This window comes from Schistocerca americana, chromosome 4 (assembly GCF_021461395.2).
Source record: "Schistocerca americana isolate TAMUIC-IGC-003095 chromosome 4, iqSchAmer2.1, whole genome shotgun sequence".
Lineage (NCBI taxonomy): Eukaryota > Metazoa > Arthropoda > Insecta > Orthoptera > Acrididae > Schistocerca > Schistocerca americana.
The window spans coordinates 447,555,251-447,572,118 of record NC_060122.1 but is presented as its reverse complement, the minus strand read 5'-3'; positions in this window follow the sequence as shown (position 1 = coordinate 447,572,118).

The following is a 16,868-nucleotide window of genomic DNA, read 5'->3' as shown; positions in this document are numbered from 1 at the left end:
CACACCGTTAGGCCGTCTTCCGCTCACGCCCCAACATCGTGCAGCCCGCCTCCAGTGGTGTCGCGACAGGCATGAATGGAGGGACGAATGGAGACGTGTCGTCTTCAGCGATGAGAGTCGCTTCTGCCTTGGTGCCAATGATGGTCGTATGCGTGTTTGGCGCCGTGCAGGTGAGCGCCACAATCAGGACTGCATACGACCGAGGCACACAGGGCCAACACCCGGCATCATGGTGTGGGGAGCGATCTCCTACACTGGCCGTACACCACTGGTGATCGTCGAGGGGACACTGAATAGTGCACGGTACATCCAAACCGTCATCGAACCCATCGTTCTACCATTCCTAGACCGGCAAGGGAACTTGCTGTTCCAACAGGACAATGCACGTCCGCATGTATCCCGTGCCACCCAACGTGCTCTAGAAGGTGTAAGTCAACTACCCTGGCCAGCAAGATCTCCGGATCTGTCCCCCATTGAGCATGTTTGGGACTGGATGAAGCGTCGTCTCACGCGGTCTGCACGTCCAGCACGAACTCTGGTCCAACTGAGGCGCCAGGTGGAAATGGCATGGCAAGCCGTTCCACAGGACTACATCCAGCATCTCTACGATCGTCTCCATGGGAGAATAGCAGCCTGCATTGCTGCGAAAGGTGGATATACACTGTACTAGTGCCGACATTGTGCATGCTCTGTTGCCTGTGTCTATGTGCCTGTGGTTCTGTCAGTGTGATTATGTGATGTATCTGACCCCAGGAATGTGTCAATAAAGTTTCCCCTTCCTGGGACAATGAATTCACGGTGTTCTTATTTCAATTTCCAGGAGTGTAGTATGTAGAATGGGTGTTGTAACAGTGGATACTTTCCTAATGCCAGTACACTGTATGCCAGTACATAGTACTCACGGAAGATATAGTTGTTTTATTTATTTTCAACTAAGCACAGTTTGTAAGTTCAGTAGCACTATACACTGCTTCATCCATTGCAAGATAATAAGTAAGAACGAAGAAGAGTTTATATCCCAGAAAATACTGGACGTAAAACATTCCAATAGTCCGACAGGGACTTTTGGTTGTTTAGGTGCTGGGCCACCGACTGCACCTTCCATTTTGATTGCTGTTTGGACTTATTTTGAAATTCTGGACCCACGCTCATCCACGTTCATAAAGATGACAAAGTCGAGTGTATAGATTTTCAGACGGCCCAAAAGTTGCTGACAACTGCCTTTTCGCATTTCCTTTGGATCGGCAGTCACAAAATGCGCCAACCATCTTTCACAAATCTTTTTCATAGATAACGAATGCTTCTTGCAAAATGTACCGATCTTATTTCTGTGATATACCAATAGCGCCAGGTATTCCACATAATCTTAATCTACCAGTCGTGCACTTATCAGTGTTTATCAAGTGTGGTTGCCTCTTCGAGACGTCCTTTGCGTGTATTTTCAAATGAAGTCGAGGATTCATTGTAGGCCTTCATCAAAGTTGGATGAGTTTCCCATTAGCGATAAACTTCCCACAACACAGAGATTTTTAATGACACAATACTCATATTTCTCTAACAGAACGAATAACAACACTACTGCAATTAACCTTATAAGGAAAACAACTGTTTCGCAACTCAACACTTTATTTCGCACCGTAGTCCAACATAACAAAAGATAACACAGAGTGTCCCCATTAGGAGTGAAGCGATGAAAAATGAAAATCATAGATTTCGCTCACAAAATCACTGTATTTATTCAAAACAGTCTAATGTGAATAAATACACAGCTGAAGTCGTTTCAAAAGTGTTTGGAAACAGGGACTGTAGTTCTCTTAAAAGTGTTTCGAAACGGGCACTGTAGTCCTTTTTTGGAGTTGCATTTAGAATTGCAGCACAGTTTTCTTGGATGTCCTTAACTACGTCACAATGATGTCCTGTCATTGCCCGTTTGTATTATGGGAACGACCAAAAGTCGGCTGGAGCCAAATCGGGCAAATACGGTGGGTCATCCAGGGCTGTGACCAATCTTCTGCCCAAAAGCTCGTGCACGGTCTTAGCTTTGTGGTGGGGTGTGTTGGCATGGAGGAGCAGCCAGGAACCTGCCTCTCAGTATTCGGGTCGAATTCGACGAATTCTCGCCCACAAACAGTAGAGGACACAGAAAACATTACGTTGCCTCACTGCTCCACTGCCATTTTCCGACGAGTGTCAGACACATCCTTTTACATTCGCGGCCAGGACGTCTGCTGCATAGATGATATTCACTTTGATATTCTACGCGGCTGTTGTTGAAACTTCACTGATCGTAATGCTACAACTCGCCACGAGATAACATCGCGGTTTTGAATTCTACACACGCAATTCCAACGGAACTGGGACACACTGTGTATCACTCTCAACGCCGTCTCTCTATCAGCTAAGGAAATTTTCTCGTTGTCCCCCGTGGTTTGGGGGAATAAGCCCACATAACCCACATCCACACTCCGACTTTCACGTCTTCAGAACGTTAGAGCAGGTATATATCAATTACAGTGAAACACTTGTGCTGGCAGATACATAGGATAAACATGCAGAGCTGTTGATGTCAGATACAAGGAAGACATGAGAGTCCGAAAGAATGGGACAAATCATTCCACATTTGCAGTATACGTAAGAGAACACAACCATAAACCAACCACCAGAAAAGAAGACATGAAAATAATTAGAATCAACAAGTACATATCCTAACCCTGCAAGAAAATTAAAAAACAGAAAATCAAAGCATAAAAGAAAGCCCTGTTGATTGATCAAGTACATATGCCAAACATTGTTTACACTAACAGATAACATAACAGAGTAACACTGCAACAGAGGGCTATAATAACAATGATAATAATAATAATAATACATTACATTGACCCAAAACTCAGCCCAACTGAACACAAAAACTTTAAACTACTCTTTGACAGCTGTTACATTCATATTCAAAATTCTACAGAAAAAAAATCATACCATGTATACTCACTCTCTCTCTCTCTCTCTCTCTCTCTCTCTTCCTCGCACACACACACACACACACACACACACACACACACACACACACACACCAGAAATCGATAGACGATAGTTTTCAGTATACACTTCGTTACGTTGGCAACATGTACGTAAACAAACCAGATTCCGAGATACGCAGTGAACTCAGAGCAGTTACGTCTTGAAGTCACAGTTTGCCATCAATTATCTATATTAGTGACAGAAGACTGACACTACAGCACAACAACAAGGCAAACAAAATGAAAAGTTTGAAGAGAAATTTCTCGAAACATAAAAACATGCTCATGTTTCGCAAGCAGAGTGGTAAAAAAAAAAAATTAACCTGACACGTTCCGCATCATTACGAAGTGTCGTATTCATGATCTATGGAACAAGTACTAATCTAATCTAAAAAATCCATGGTAAATATGGTACGGTGCGCGGAGACGTCCAGTACGTTTTGTTTGATCGGTGTATTATTGAATCATGCCTGCCAACAGTGGCAAAAAGTCTTTGTTAGAGGAATAGTACGCAGCTTATAACAAATTTGGCCTGCATAGCGCCTTCTAGTCTGGATGCGTCGATGTCTGACGTAGACAAGGTGCCAGCAATGTTCGACTGGGTTCAAAATGTGTCACGTGGGATGCTCCAGCAGGCGTCAGCCGCTAAGCTGCTTTCCGTGTAAGCTGGCGGCTTAAGCTTCGTGGGACAAGGATCAAGGCGCAAGCCACCTGTCCCCGGAGTCGCTTCTCCGATTTCCAGCGCTCGTGAGCGATTTCCAGCACGGCTCTCGGTGTTCTGTGAAACGGTCGGCATTTCTGGCGATCTCTGACGAGTCAACAAAAAGATAAGCAGCCAGCTGCCCGGTCCGTGGCGCTAATCGTGCGAAGAATGCAGAGGAGCCAGCCGTCATCAGCTCGGGTTTCGACGCACCTGTGGTTAGATCCTACTGCGATGTGCCTCCCAACACCTCTGAAGATTTGACTGCGCTGGGAGGTAGGTGGCGGCCACGGGGCTTCATCGTTTGGTGTGCCCTTGTGCAAGCGATACCTCTACTCTTCCTTCCTAACATACGTTTCATAATTCTGCATCAGCCAACTTTCTTGTAAAAGAAAAGGCAACGTGTTTTATTGAAGTATTTGCTACAGTCTGAATGTAGAGGAAAGGTACCTAACATGAGACGCACTTTCTTAAACGCATGTTAAATACCAAAAACTAAGTGCAATTATAATTTTATCATGATAGTAATATCTCGCACTATTTATCCTTACCATTCATTTATGAAATTTGCGATTGTAAACAAACTTCCAATCTTCTTCTTCTTTTCCTTCGACGTTTGTCCCGCGAGCCTGCGGGGTCAGCTACATGGGTCCGTTGTCTCCATTTCACTCTATCACGGGCTGCATAGATAATATTGTGGGGAAGGTGAAACAAAAACTGCGCTTTGTTGGCAGAACACTAAGAAGATGCAACAAACCCGCTAAAGAGACAGCCTACATTACACTTGTCCGTCCTCTGCTGGAATATTGCTGCGTGGTGTGGGATCATTACCAGGTAGGATTGACGGAGGACATCGAAAAAGTGCAAAAAAAAGGGTAGCTCATCGTGTTATCGCGCAATAGGGGTGAGATTGTCACTGATATGATACGTGAGTTGGGGTGGCAGGCACTGAAACAAAGGCGGTTTTCTTTGCGGCGAGATCTATTTACGAAATTTGAATCACCAACTTTCTCTTCCGAATACGAAGATATTTTGTTGACGCCCACCTACGTTGGGAGAAAGATCATCATAATAAAACAAGAGAAATCAGAGCGCGAACGGAAAGATTTAGGTGTTCCTTTTTCCCACGCGCCATTAGAGAGTGGAATGGTAGAGAAGCAGTATGAAAATGGTTCGATGAACCCTCTGCCAGGCATTTAAGTGTGAATTGTAGAGTAACCATGCAGATGTAGATGTAGGTGGGTGGATGGATGTTCACGCATTTAAGGTCTTCATGAATTTTATCAGCCCAACGTTGCTTAGGTCCTCCTTTGGTTCTACTGCCGACGACTTCAAGTTTGTAAACCGCCTTGGCAATAGAATCATCACCGGCCCGTAAAACATGCGCAGACCATCGAAGACGACTCTCCGCATCTTGTCGTGGATCGGTTCAACACCAAACTGTTTCCTAATGCTGTCATTAGAAACTTGATCTAACTTAGTGAGGCCCACTGTCCACCTTAGCATCTTCGTTTCCATTACACTTAGGCGGCGTTCTGCCTCAACTGTAATCGGCCAGCACTCACAACCATACAAGGCGACTGGTCGGATGACAGTGCGATATATTTCTGATTTTAAATTATGTTTCATCCTGCGGACGCAAGTGACTCCTGTTGTTGTTCGCCACTTCAGCCAGGCTGCCTGAGTTCTGGTGTTGACCTCTTCGGTGAATCGGCCGTCAACGGTGATCGTGGAACCAAGGTGCTTAAACTTACACGAGTCAGATATTCACCATTAATATTGATGGTTCCGATTTCATGTCTGTCTGATGTCATGTACTCGGTTTTCTTCAAATTAAGGCGCAAATCGTGTTGCGCCAACCGGTCACTCCATTCTTGAGTTAGGCTCTGCAGATCAAGCTTGTTTCCTGCTGGCTGCATCACGTCGTCAGCATAAAGTAGGGTCACTGGTAATGGCCGGTGCAGATCAGCTGTCACGGTGTCCATTACGAGAATGAACAGAAGTGGTGATAATGCAGAACCTTGATGGACGCCGACTGTGATGGGCAAGTTCTTGGATAGTCCTGAGGTTGTACGGACAAAACTTCTCGGCTGTCCATAAGGTAACTGCGCCCGGTTAGTAAGCTGCTCCGACACATCATGTTGTCGAAGTGCTAGCCAGATGAGACTGTGTGGCACCCGATCAAAGGCCTTTTCGAGATCCAGGAATGCTAGATGCAGCGGCTTGGTTTTCCCATGATGTTTCTCGACTAAGGGTCTTGCAGCATCAATCGCATCAGTTGTGCCGCAGTTCTTCACAAATACAGACAGCTTGGTTTCTGGAAATCTGTGTGATCTCACGGGTCCTTTGGTCCAGAATACGCTCAAAGACTTTCATGGCATGGCAGAGAATCAAACTTTCAATGTAATTATTAAATCTTCAAAACAAGGTATTTCACAGAAGTGAGGTAACGTTTCCTTAATATGAGACAGGGAATACGTTTTTTTTATTAATGAATAATATGATATAAGGACGTACCCTTTTTACATCTTCATTGATTTCTATTAGTCTTGACTCATTTCACACTACTTATGTTTATTTTTACGGGCGTATAAAATTGTCTTCTTCGACACCGTAATCTCTATGGGCCCAGCAATAACATTTCGTGCACCGTGCCCATTTTCTCCGTGTTTGCCATTAGAAAAGCGCCCTGTACAGAACGGGTACTCTGTGTGGTCGTCATGTCTGCTGTCTGAATCTCCACTCTCAAGACACTACGAGATTCTTCCGCTCCACGTGTTGAAGATTTTTCGCTCTTCCAGAGTAGATTTTTGGTTGCTTTATTCTTAGCTTCGACAGGTGATTGATTCTGTTTCGATTATTGTATTCGCTTAATATAAGGAGATCACGTTACTGACTCAGCAGAAGATCGCGATGTTACTTGAACGGCCGGATCTCCAGATGGCTTTGCGATCTGTGGAAGAGGTCTGACATCTGTACTGCTGACAGCTTGACCAACATCACTACGACTGATTTAATTTCCGGTCTCACTCTCTTGAGAAGGATCAGCATTGTGATGAATTGAAAAATCATGATCCCTGAAGAGGTTCCTGTTGCACGAGAAGAGACCTATTTTTCTGAAGGCATTCACATACGCTTCAGTTGTTCCTACTTGGTTGTAAGCTGCTCAAAATAACCTTGCTAGTAATAATGGAGTGACAACACGACCTGGTTTACTTACCACCCACCTTTCTACCTCTTCGGTGTAGTATTTTCAAGGGCTCCATAAAATATACCATAAATAGCCTTAAAAGTATTTAACTTTTCTGATTTCGTTTGTTACATTATTTTTCATAAGTACTGTGAACTGAGCACTTTGAATTAGAAGAAATATTGATTGTCTTGTGAACAAAATGCTGTCCTAATAGAAAGATCCGGAAAACTTGCCAAGTTTCCACTCATATAGCTATTCTAAGTAATACCCACTTACGAGGTGCGACAGTATAGTAATGAGACTGATGTGAAAAAATAATGTTGCTTACCGTTTTAGTCAAGTTTAGTGTTGTCCCCTTCAAAGTAGTTCCCTTCTGATTGCACTCACTTTTCCCAGCGCTTCTGCCATTGATGGTAACATTTCTGGAACTCATCTTCTGTAATATTCTCCAAGACCCTCGTCACAGCTTTTTGGACATATTGTGCTGTTTGAAAATGGTGTCCCTTGGCCGCCGTTTTGACTCTTGGAAACAGAAAAAAGTCGCACGGAGCGATATCTGGTGAATAAGGTGGCTGTGGTAGTAGTGAAATTTGTTTTGAGGTTAAAAATATCTGTACTGACAGAGCAGTATGGGATGGCGCATTATCGTGATGCAGAATCCAGTTATCAGCAATGTCGGCACGGACTCGAAGAACTCTTTTACGAAGTCTTTCTAAAATTTCTTTGTAGTAATATTGGTTAATTGTTTGCCCAGGAGGCATCAACTCTTTATGAACAATTCCCTTGGAATCAAAGAAGCGCACAAGCATGCATTTCACTTTTGACTTTGACATGCGAGCTTTTTTTGGTCTGGGTGATCCCTTTGAGCAATATTGCGACCTTTGCCGTTTTGTCTCTGAATAGTACTGAAAAAAAAACAACTTTCATCACCAGTGATAACACGGCTCAACAATTCTGGATTGATTTCTATTTGCTCTAACAGATCGGCTACCACATTTTTCCGTGTATCTCGCTGTTGTGGTGTGAGATTTTTGGGGACCATTTTTGCACAAATCTTTCTCATCCCAAGGTCTTCAGTTATTATTAGACGAACAGTTTCTCGATTGATGTTCAGTTCTTCTGCAATCACTTTCACGGATAATCTTGTATCAGATCGTTCGAGTTCACTCACCCTGGCCAAGTTGACATCCGTCCGTGAAGTTGATGGTCGTCCACTGCGGTCTTCGTCTTCAATTTTCGTTCTGCCTTCACTAAACATTTTATGCCAACGAAACACTAGTGCTTTTGACATAACCTCCTCTCCAAAAGCCTTCTGAGGCTTACCATAACTATAATCACGTTTTCACCCAATTTAACGCAAAAAGAAATGGCATACTGTGCCCAATATTATGCGGTTCCATTTCCGTGAGGACACAAACACGTGTTAACTTATTACAGCACAACTCACGACTGAGCAGTTGCATCGAAGTGCTGCTTGGACTAGAAGCAGCTTATAGACCAAGGTCAAAGATATTGTGCCTACGCAAGCCTGCAAGGTTGCCACATCTTGCGAAGAAAATTACCATACGATAATTTAATAAAATTAAAATGAACGCAAATATTATTATTCCACTATAATGAATGATATAAAATAATGTTATCGTATGATATTATTGAATAAATTACATATAACAAATTGTGAGAGAACGAGTTGCCCCAGTAACCAATAGGTTTCTTAACATGCGACACTATTGCACATTCGTATCCCCATGCTATCGCTCATTAGGAATCTCGTCATCCTGCTCAATCACGTTCGTGCTAACAATGTTCGTTGGAAAATGAAGCTGTCAATAATCATAGGTAATACCATCAGAAATAAGAACAAATAAAAGAGTACAGTAATATCCGTTGACCTTCAAGCACAAAATAAACTTAGCACCGACGCGACAAAAACAACAAACACTGTGGATTTTATACCAGTCTTTAGGCACTCTGTCCAGCTCAGCATGGCGTGCTCGTCGCTGTGTCGTCCTCGGACGCGCTAGAGGCCTGTTTATGGAAACCTTCACCAGAGTTCAACACCTACTATGAGCAAAGTCGACATGTCACACATTAAGGAACCATCGGAGAATAGGCACCTTCCCTCTATTACTGTTTTCAGTTCAGCGTGCATAGCGCGTAGAGGAATGCTGTGTCTGCAAATTGCATATAATTTCCGCTGGTTAACGCTCTACACAACAAAATACAGGGTTATTACAAATGATTGAAGCGATTTCACAGCTCTACAATAGCTTTATTATTTGAGATATTTTCACAATGCTTTGCACACACACATACAAAAACTCAAAAAGTGTTTTCAGGCATTCACAAATGTTCGATATGTGCCCCTTTAGTGATTCGGCAGACATCAAGCCGATAATCAAGTTCCTCCCACACTCGGCGCAGCATGTCCCCATTAATGAGTTCGAAAGCATCGTTGATGCGAGCTCGAGGTTCTGGCACGTTTCTTGGTAGAGGAGGTTTAAACACTGAATCTTTCACATAACCCCACAGAAAGAAATCGCATGGGGTTAAGTCGGGAGAGCGTGGAGGCCATGACATGAATTGCTGATCATGATCTCCACCACGACCGATCCATCGGTTTTCCAATCTCCTGTTTAAGAAATGCCGAACATCATGATGGAAGTGCGGTGGAGCACCATCCTGTTGAAAGATGAAGTCGGCGCTGTCGGTCTCCAGTTGTGGCATGAGCCAATTTTCCAGCATGTCCAGATACACGTGTCCTGTAACGTTTTTTTCGCAGAAGAAAAAGGGGCCGTAAACTTTAAACCGTGAGACTGCACAAAACACGTTAAGTATTGGTGAATTGCGAATTTGCTGCACGAATGCGTGAGGATTCTCTACCGCCCAGATTCGCACATTGTGTCTGTTCACTTCACCATTAAGGAAAAATGTTGCTTCATCACTGAAAACAAGTTTCGCACTGAACGCATCCTCTTCCATGAGCTGTTGCAACCGCGCCGAAAATTTAAAACGTTTGACTTTGGCATCGGGTGTCAGGGCTTGTAGCAATTGTAAACGGTAAGGCTTCTGCTTTAGCTTTTTCCGTAAGATTTTCCAAACTGTCCGCTGTGGTACGTTTAGCTCCCTGCTTGCTTTATTCGTCGACTTCCGCGGGCTACGCGTGAAACTTGCCCGCACGCGTTCAACCGTTTCTTTGCTCACTGCAGGCCGACCCGTTGATTTCCCCTTACAGAGGCATCCAGAAGCTTTAAACTGCGCATACCATCGCCGAATGGAGTTAGCAGTTGGTGGATCTTCGTTGAACTTCGTCCTGAAGTGTCGTTGCACTGTTATGACTGACTGATGTGAGTGCATTTCAAGCACAACATACGCTTTCTCGGCTCCTGTCACCATTTTGTCTCACTGCGCTCTCGAGCGCTCTGGCGGCAGAAACCTGAAGTGCGGCTTCAGCCGAACAAAACTTTATGAGTTTTTCTACGTATCTGTAGAGTGTCGTGACCATATGTCAATGAATGGAGCTACAGTAAATTTATGAAATCGCTTCAATCATTTGTAATAGCCCTGTAACGACCCGTCATTACTTTACTTTCCAGGAAATATCACTCGTGGACGATGTAAATGCAGTTATTCTCACATCTTATTTCCTGCAAAGTAAGACATTTCACATCCTCCTGGTTGTATGACAGCATGTTCTAACAGAATTTGCAGTCGTTAATGGCGTATCGTTAACAATTTCCGTATAGTTCAAAGAGACTTCGGGATTGCAGTCGGTCGCCGCAAAATTCATTGCACGAAATTTCGGCTGGACAACTGCCAGCCACCTTCAGGTGAGCCGACCGAGGACTGACGAAGACGACGACGACGCACATGGTGGAGGGGTGAACCCTCAGCTGTGAGCGAAGTTCTAGCGCTTTTGATGCGCTTCTCCTTCTTCTTTGGTGAGGTGAAGATGTAGGTGTGACGTGATGGGTGGTATTGTTCTTGACTGTTGTGCTGGTTTTTTTTTTTTTTTTTTTTTTAATAAAAGAAAGAGGAAAGGATAGGAAGAGAGACAGTGAGAGAAATGGGAAGCGAAGGGCCGAAGTGACTGGCCGGTGGTTTAGCTGAAGGCTCCGCTACTGGGGTGGCCGCGTGTGGTGTCCATTACTGAACGTGGCGTTGTGTAAGTTCAATGTCCAGTGTCTTCCATGGCTTCGCTGTCGATCTTCCGCCGACCAGACCGGTACTCTTCCTTCAGGAATTCATCGATAACGTCGATTAAGGCATCCCATTGAGAGGGGGTGAAGATGGGGTGCGAATTTAGCAGGGCTAGTTCCTTCTTTGTGAGCACTTCCATCAAAGCGTCACGGTATCGGTAGGTGCGCAGTTGAAGCGGCCGATGGGGGAGGGAAGGTATGGGCTGGTCTGGCGGAGTGAAGGGGTATGGTTGGTCGGCATAGGGGTAGGACCCATTCTTTAGTGCCGCTGCAATGTCCTTAAGGACGACCTGCACGTTGTTCTCGTCAGGGAAAGGGAGGCAAATTCTCCTCTTCTTCGGTGGCTTCTCGGCGTGCGAGGAGACAGGAGGCGCCTTAGCGCCCTTACTGGCGACTGCCACCGCGGAAGGGGGCAGTCCAGGCGGCACATCATCCGTGTCCATGGGCGCCACCTCCTGCACTGCTGCGGGAGGGGGAGCGGCTGTCGTTTGCGTGGCCACGTCGACCCCCACCAGACGACTCACAGCGGCGGGTGTTTGCGTGGCCACGGCGACCCCCACCGGACGACTCACAGCGGGGGCGGCGGCGGGAACTGGCGGCTTCTTCTTGAGAACCCGCAGCTCATCGCGCAGCTGTTGGAGCTGGCGATGAACGGCTGCGAGCTCCTCCTTCAGTGCGGCCCTTTCGGCCGCAAAGGCGGTTTGGAAGCCGGCCATAGTTTCATCGGTGGCGGCCTCAAGGCGGCGCGGCTCGCACCCCTCGCCGGAGCGGGGGGGCGGGGCGGCCGTCGAGGCGCTTGACGTCGCCGCAGGGCGTGGTGCGGCGGGTAGACGGCGTGACTCGCGGAGGTAGCCGCAGCTACGCGAGTTGACGGCATGCGGTCCGCCGCAGTTCGCGCAGACGCAGGCTACCCCACGAGGCTTCGTGCAGCTGCGGGTGTCGTGAGCCGCCGCGCACTTCAAGCACGCGACGGCGTTCTTACACCCGCGCGCGGTGTGCCCCAGCCGCTGGCAGTTGTAGCACTGGAGCATCGTCTTGTCCCGCTGCGTTCGCTTGCGCCTTGGCTGCCCTTGGCGGCCGCCGGTGAACCCCATCGCGTTAATGAGAGTTGCCAATGCGGCGGCAATCTGCTTCCCAGCCATGGCGTTGCGTGAGCAGAGACGATCTGAGCCGCAGCGAGTCGAGCAGCGGAATGGGCGGCTGACGAAGACGTTTTCCGCTCCGCCTTATATAGTGCGCTGAGGGTACTGCCGCGCATGCGTTGAAGTCGCGGAGACAGAAGGACCACACCGCCCAGCGGCAGCGCCCTCGCTGGTGCAACTACAAGACTCAGCTGCCGCCTGTATTGTCGCTGGCTGCAACTGTCGAAGTCTTGTGGCGTCTTCGTCTCGAGCAAAAAATTTCGGAGATTACGGGATTCCACGCGTTATTCAGTTGGTAACCACTGTCACGGTTCATTAGATTTTCCGCAATGCGTATTTCAACGGATTTTTTGATAATGGAGCCCCAAAAGGTTGTTATGGCCAAAATCGAACTTCTGTCATACTCCATTGAATGTCTGTTGGAAATACAATGTTCCGCAACTGCAGACGTACTGGGTTGAAGTAGGCAAATGCAACGCTGATGTTCCGTACAACGCTCTTGCACTGTACGCGTTGTCTGTCCTATATAGGCCATACTACATTGACACGGTATTTTATAAATTCCCGGCCTCGGCAGTAATCATCCTTCACCGATCCCAGCTGATCCGAAATCTTACAAGATGGACGAAAAACCACTTTCACATGAAAATTATTAAGAGTCCTCGCTATTTTGAAGGAGATATTTCCAACGAAGGGAAGAAAAGCTAGGGATTAAGTTGGCGCTTTCTTCTCTTTATACACTTCCCGGTTCCTGGCTTTAGTTGAGAAGGCCCTGTTAATTTGCGGGGTCGCGTATCCATTGTCTCTGAACACCATCCTTAAATGTGCAAGTTCCTTAGGTAAATTCTCTGCATCCGACGCCGTATGCGCCCTGTGCACAAGTGTTTTAAGCACACTCATGGTTTGGGATGGGTGATGGCAACTTGAAGAATGCAAGTACAAATCAGTGTGAGTGGGATTACGATAAACAGAATGTCCCACCGAGCCGTCCACTCTTCCGTTTAACCAAAACATCCAGGAATGGAAGGCAACCATCTTTCTCTAGTTCCATAGCAAATCGAATATTCTCATGGATGGAGTTAATATGATGAAAAAAAAAAAAACAGCCGAAATACCGTGGAATGAAGTTTACGACGACCGGCTCCAATCCCGAAAATTCTTTGAACAGTTGGTTCGCCGGAAGAATTTTAAATTTTACAATTTCCATATAGTTATAGATAAAGCCACAGTCAGTTTCCGGCTCAGCGGTTCCCAATTTCCATTGTTCCCACGTATCATTCTCGTGTATTAGAAACCAGAACCACTTCTTTACGATACCATCTCAGTTTTAGAAAATGACCAAAATGTTTACATCCAAGAACATATTATCCATGATAGATGGCAGTATTATTCCTTTACTGACACTGATTTTTGCTGTAGGTATGCTTTGGTGTAAAAGACATATAGTTACTGGGTCTGACAGAATGCACAGTAACCTCGAAGAATTGGAGAACGGTCGCCAGTGAAATGAGTTGCAGAACGGGAGAAAATTATTAGTTGTATTTCTGACGGTTGGCAATAATATCCATTGAATTATCACGTGAAGGATGTTCTGATTAGACATGGAGAGGTCACGTGGACAGGTGAAGCCACCAGGAGCAATGTCACCAGTGGGGTTATAGCAACATCAGCAAACATTGGTGCCGACTTCGATGGAGTGTGAGCTAAGAGGTCGTTTGGTAACAGCACTGAACACATGTCAGAAGTCACAATGTGTGCGTGGTGATAATTGAACACCATCCAGCAGCAGTTAGGCCCATTTTAAAGTACAATCGGCATGCCAGCACTGGACTGGTCTGCTGCAGACGCACCTACAAGCGCAGTATAGATATCAGACGTTTTCCACAGGGTTCCCAAATCATCGCTCACGAATCCCGGTGTGGTTCCTTCAAAAAGTTAACTACCTATTTATACCATCGTCTAAGTGAACTGGCGATTTTTCTATAATGATCTTCATGTCGATATTCCACTGAGAACTTCAGGAAGACATTATGATATTTTTGGTGTCTGATCTTCCGAACATGTCCTAAAGAACAGACACCACCCACATTACACACTATTGGCCATTAAAATTGCTACACCACGAAGATGACGTGCTACAGATGCGAAATTTAACCGACAGGAAGAAGATGCTGTGATATGCAAATGATTAGCTTTTCAGAGCATTCACACAATGTTGGCGCCGGTGGCGACACCTACAACTTGCTGACTTGAGGAAAGTTTCCAACCGATTTCTCATACACAAACAGCAGCGGACCGGCGTTGCCTGGTGAAACGTTGCTGTGATGCCTCGTGTAAGGAGGAGAAATGCGTACCATCACGTTTCCGAATTTGATAAAGGTCGGACTGTAGCCTATCGCGATTGCCGTTTATCGTATCGCAACATTGCTGCTCGCGTTGGTCGAGATCCAATGACTGTTAGCAGAATATGGAATCGGTGGGTTCAGGAGGGTAATACGGAACGCCGTGCTGGATCCCAACGGCCTCATATCACTAGCAGTCGAGATGACAGGCGTCTTATCCACATGGTTGCAACGGATCGTGCAGCCACGTCTCGATCCCTGAGTCAACAGATGGGGACGTTTGCAAGACAACAACCATCTGCACGAAAAGTTCGACGACGTTTGCAGCATCAGCTCGGAGACCATAGCTGCGGTTACTCTTGACGCTGCATCACAGACAGGAGCGCCTGCGATGGTGTACTCAACGACGAACCTGAGTGCACGAATGGCAAAACGGCCTTTTTCCTGATGAATCCAGGTTCTGTTTACAGCATCATGATGGTCGCATCCGTGTTTGGCGACATCGCGGTGAACGCACATTGGAAACGTGTATTCGTCATCGCCATACTGGCGTATCACCCGGCGTGATAGTATGTAGTGGCATTGGTTACACATCTCGGTCACGTCTTGTCGCATTGACGGCACTTTGAACAGTGGTCGTTACATTTCAGATGTGTTACGACCCGTGTCTCTACCCTTCATTCGATCTCTGCGAAACCCTACATTTCAGCATGATAATGCACGACCGCATGTTGCAGGTCCTGTACTGGCCTTTGTGGATACAGAAAATGTTCGACTGCTGCCCTGGCCAACACATTCTCCAGATCTCTCACCAACTGAAAACGTCTGGTCAATGGTGGCAGAGCAACTGGCTCGTCACAATACGCCAGTCACTACTCTTGACGAACTGTGGTATCGTGTTGAAGCTGCATGGGCAGCTGTACCTGTACACGCCATCCAAGCTCTATTTCACTCAATGGCCAGGTGTATCAAGGCCGGTATTAAGGCCAGAGCTGGTTGTTCTGGGTACTGATTTCTCAGGATCTATGCACCCAAATTGCGTGAAAATGTAATCACATGTCAGTTCTAGTGTAATATATTTGTCCAATGAATACCCGTTTATCATCTTCATTTCTTCTTGGTGTAGCAATTTTAATGGCCAGTAGTGTAATATGTACACAGAGTGCGGCTTGATACCTCCAGTGGGGATGCGCACTGCATAGGAACTGTTGCGGAAATTATGTGAAGCTGCAAGCAGTGAGGACAATAGATGGAGGACGCTACGTGTGTAGTGTGCGACAAGTAGAGAATTTGGGTTGGAGGGAAAATGTGCTCAGACAGCCGAAGGGTAACGCCGTAAAGCAGCAAATACAAGTTCCAGTCGCAGTCGGCCACAAATTTTCGCTCGTCGCCATTGGATTTATTTCAATGCCCAACTGCGGCTGAAGTTTGACTTTCTCTTACTTGACTGGATAAATTATTTCTCACTACTGATATTATATCTGATAACGTCATGCAGAGATACTACCAGTTAGTAGATGCACCAGCACTTTACGTGGAATCAGCAGCTACAGGTGAAAATGTGTGCCAGACGAGGATTCAAACCCAGGATCTCCTACTTACTGGGCAGTTTGCGTTAACCACTGCGCCCCGAGAGATGGCGTTTATTGCAAATGCGCCGACTACCTGGACACGCCTCCTAGCCGACCAACATTCCCAACCAGTGTCACCTATTGCAGTCTCTGCCTATGTCCTCCATGCTCGCTACTGCGAGATTCCCACAGGAGGTGTCCAAAAAAATAGACACCACGTGTTCAGATAACTGAATCTGCCACCTTCAGTGCGGATGCATAATTACGTCCGACCTCCAGAGGGAATCTCGAAGTAGCAAGCATGGAGGACATCGATAACGTCTACAGATAGGCGACGCTGGGTGGAATGTGCGTGGGCCAGGAGCCGTGCCGAGGTAGTCTGCACAATTCCGATAAACAGTGTGTTCGGGTGGCTCAGTGGTTAATGCAACTGCCTAGTAAGCACGGGATCCTGGTTTGGAATCCCAGTCCCGCACATATGTTCATACATATCTGGCAGTAGGTGGCAGCACAATGCGCTTAATATTAATAACACGTTGTTTTGGGGGTGTCGGAATACTTTTGATCACATTAGTGTAGTTGTGTACTCTGCAAATCACCATGAAGTGCTTGGCAGAGCGTACGTTCTATTGTACCAGTTTTTTGGATTTCTTCCCGTTTCATTCACGTATGGAGCACGGGAAGAATGTTTGAATGACTCTGTACGT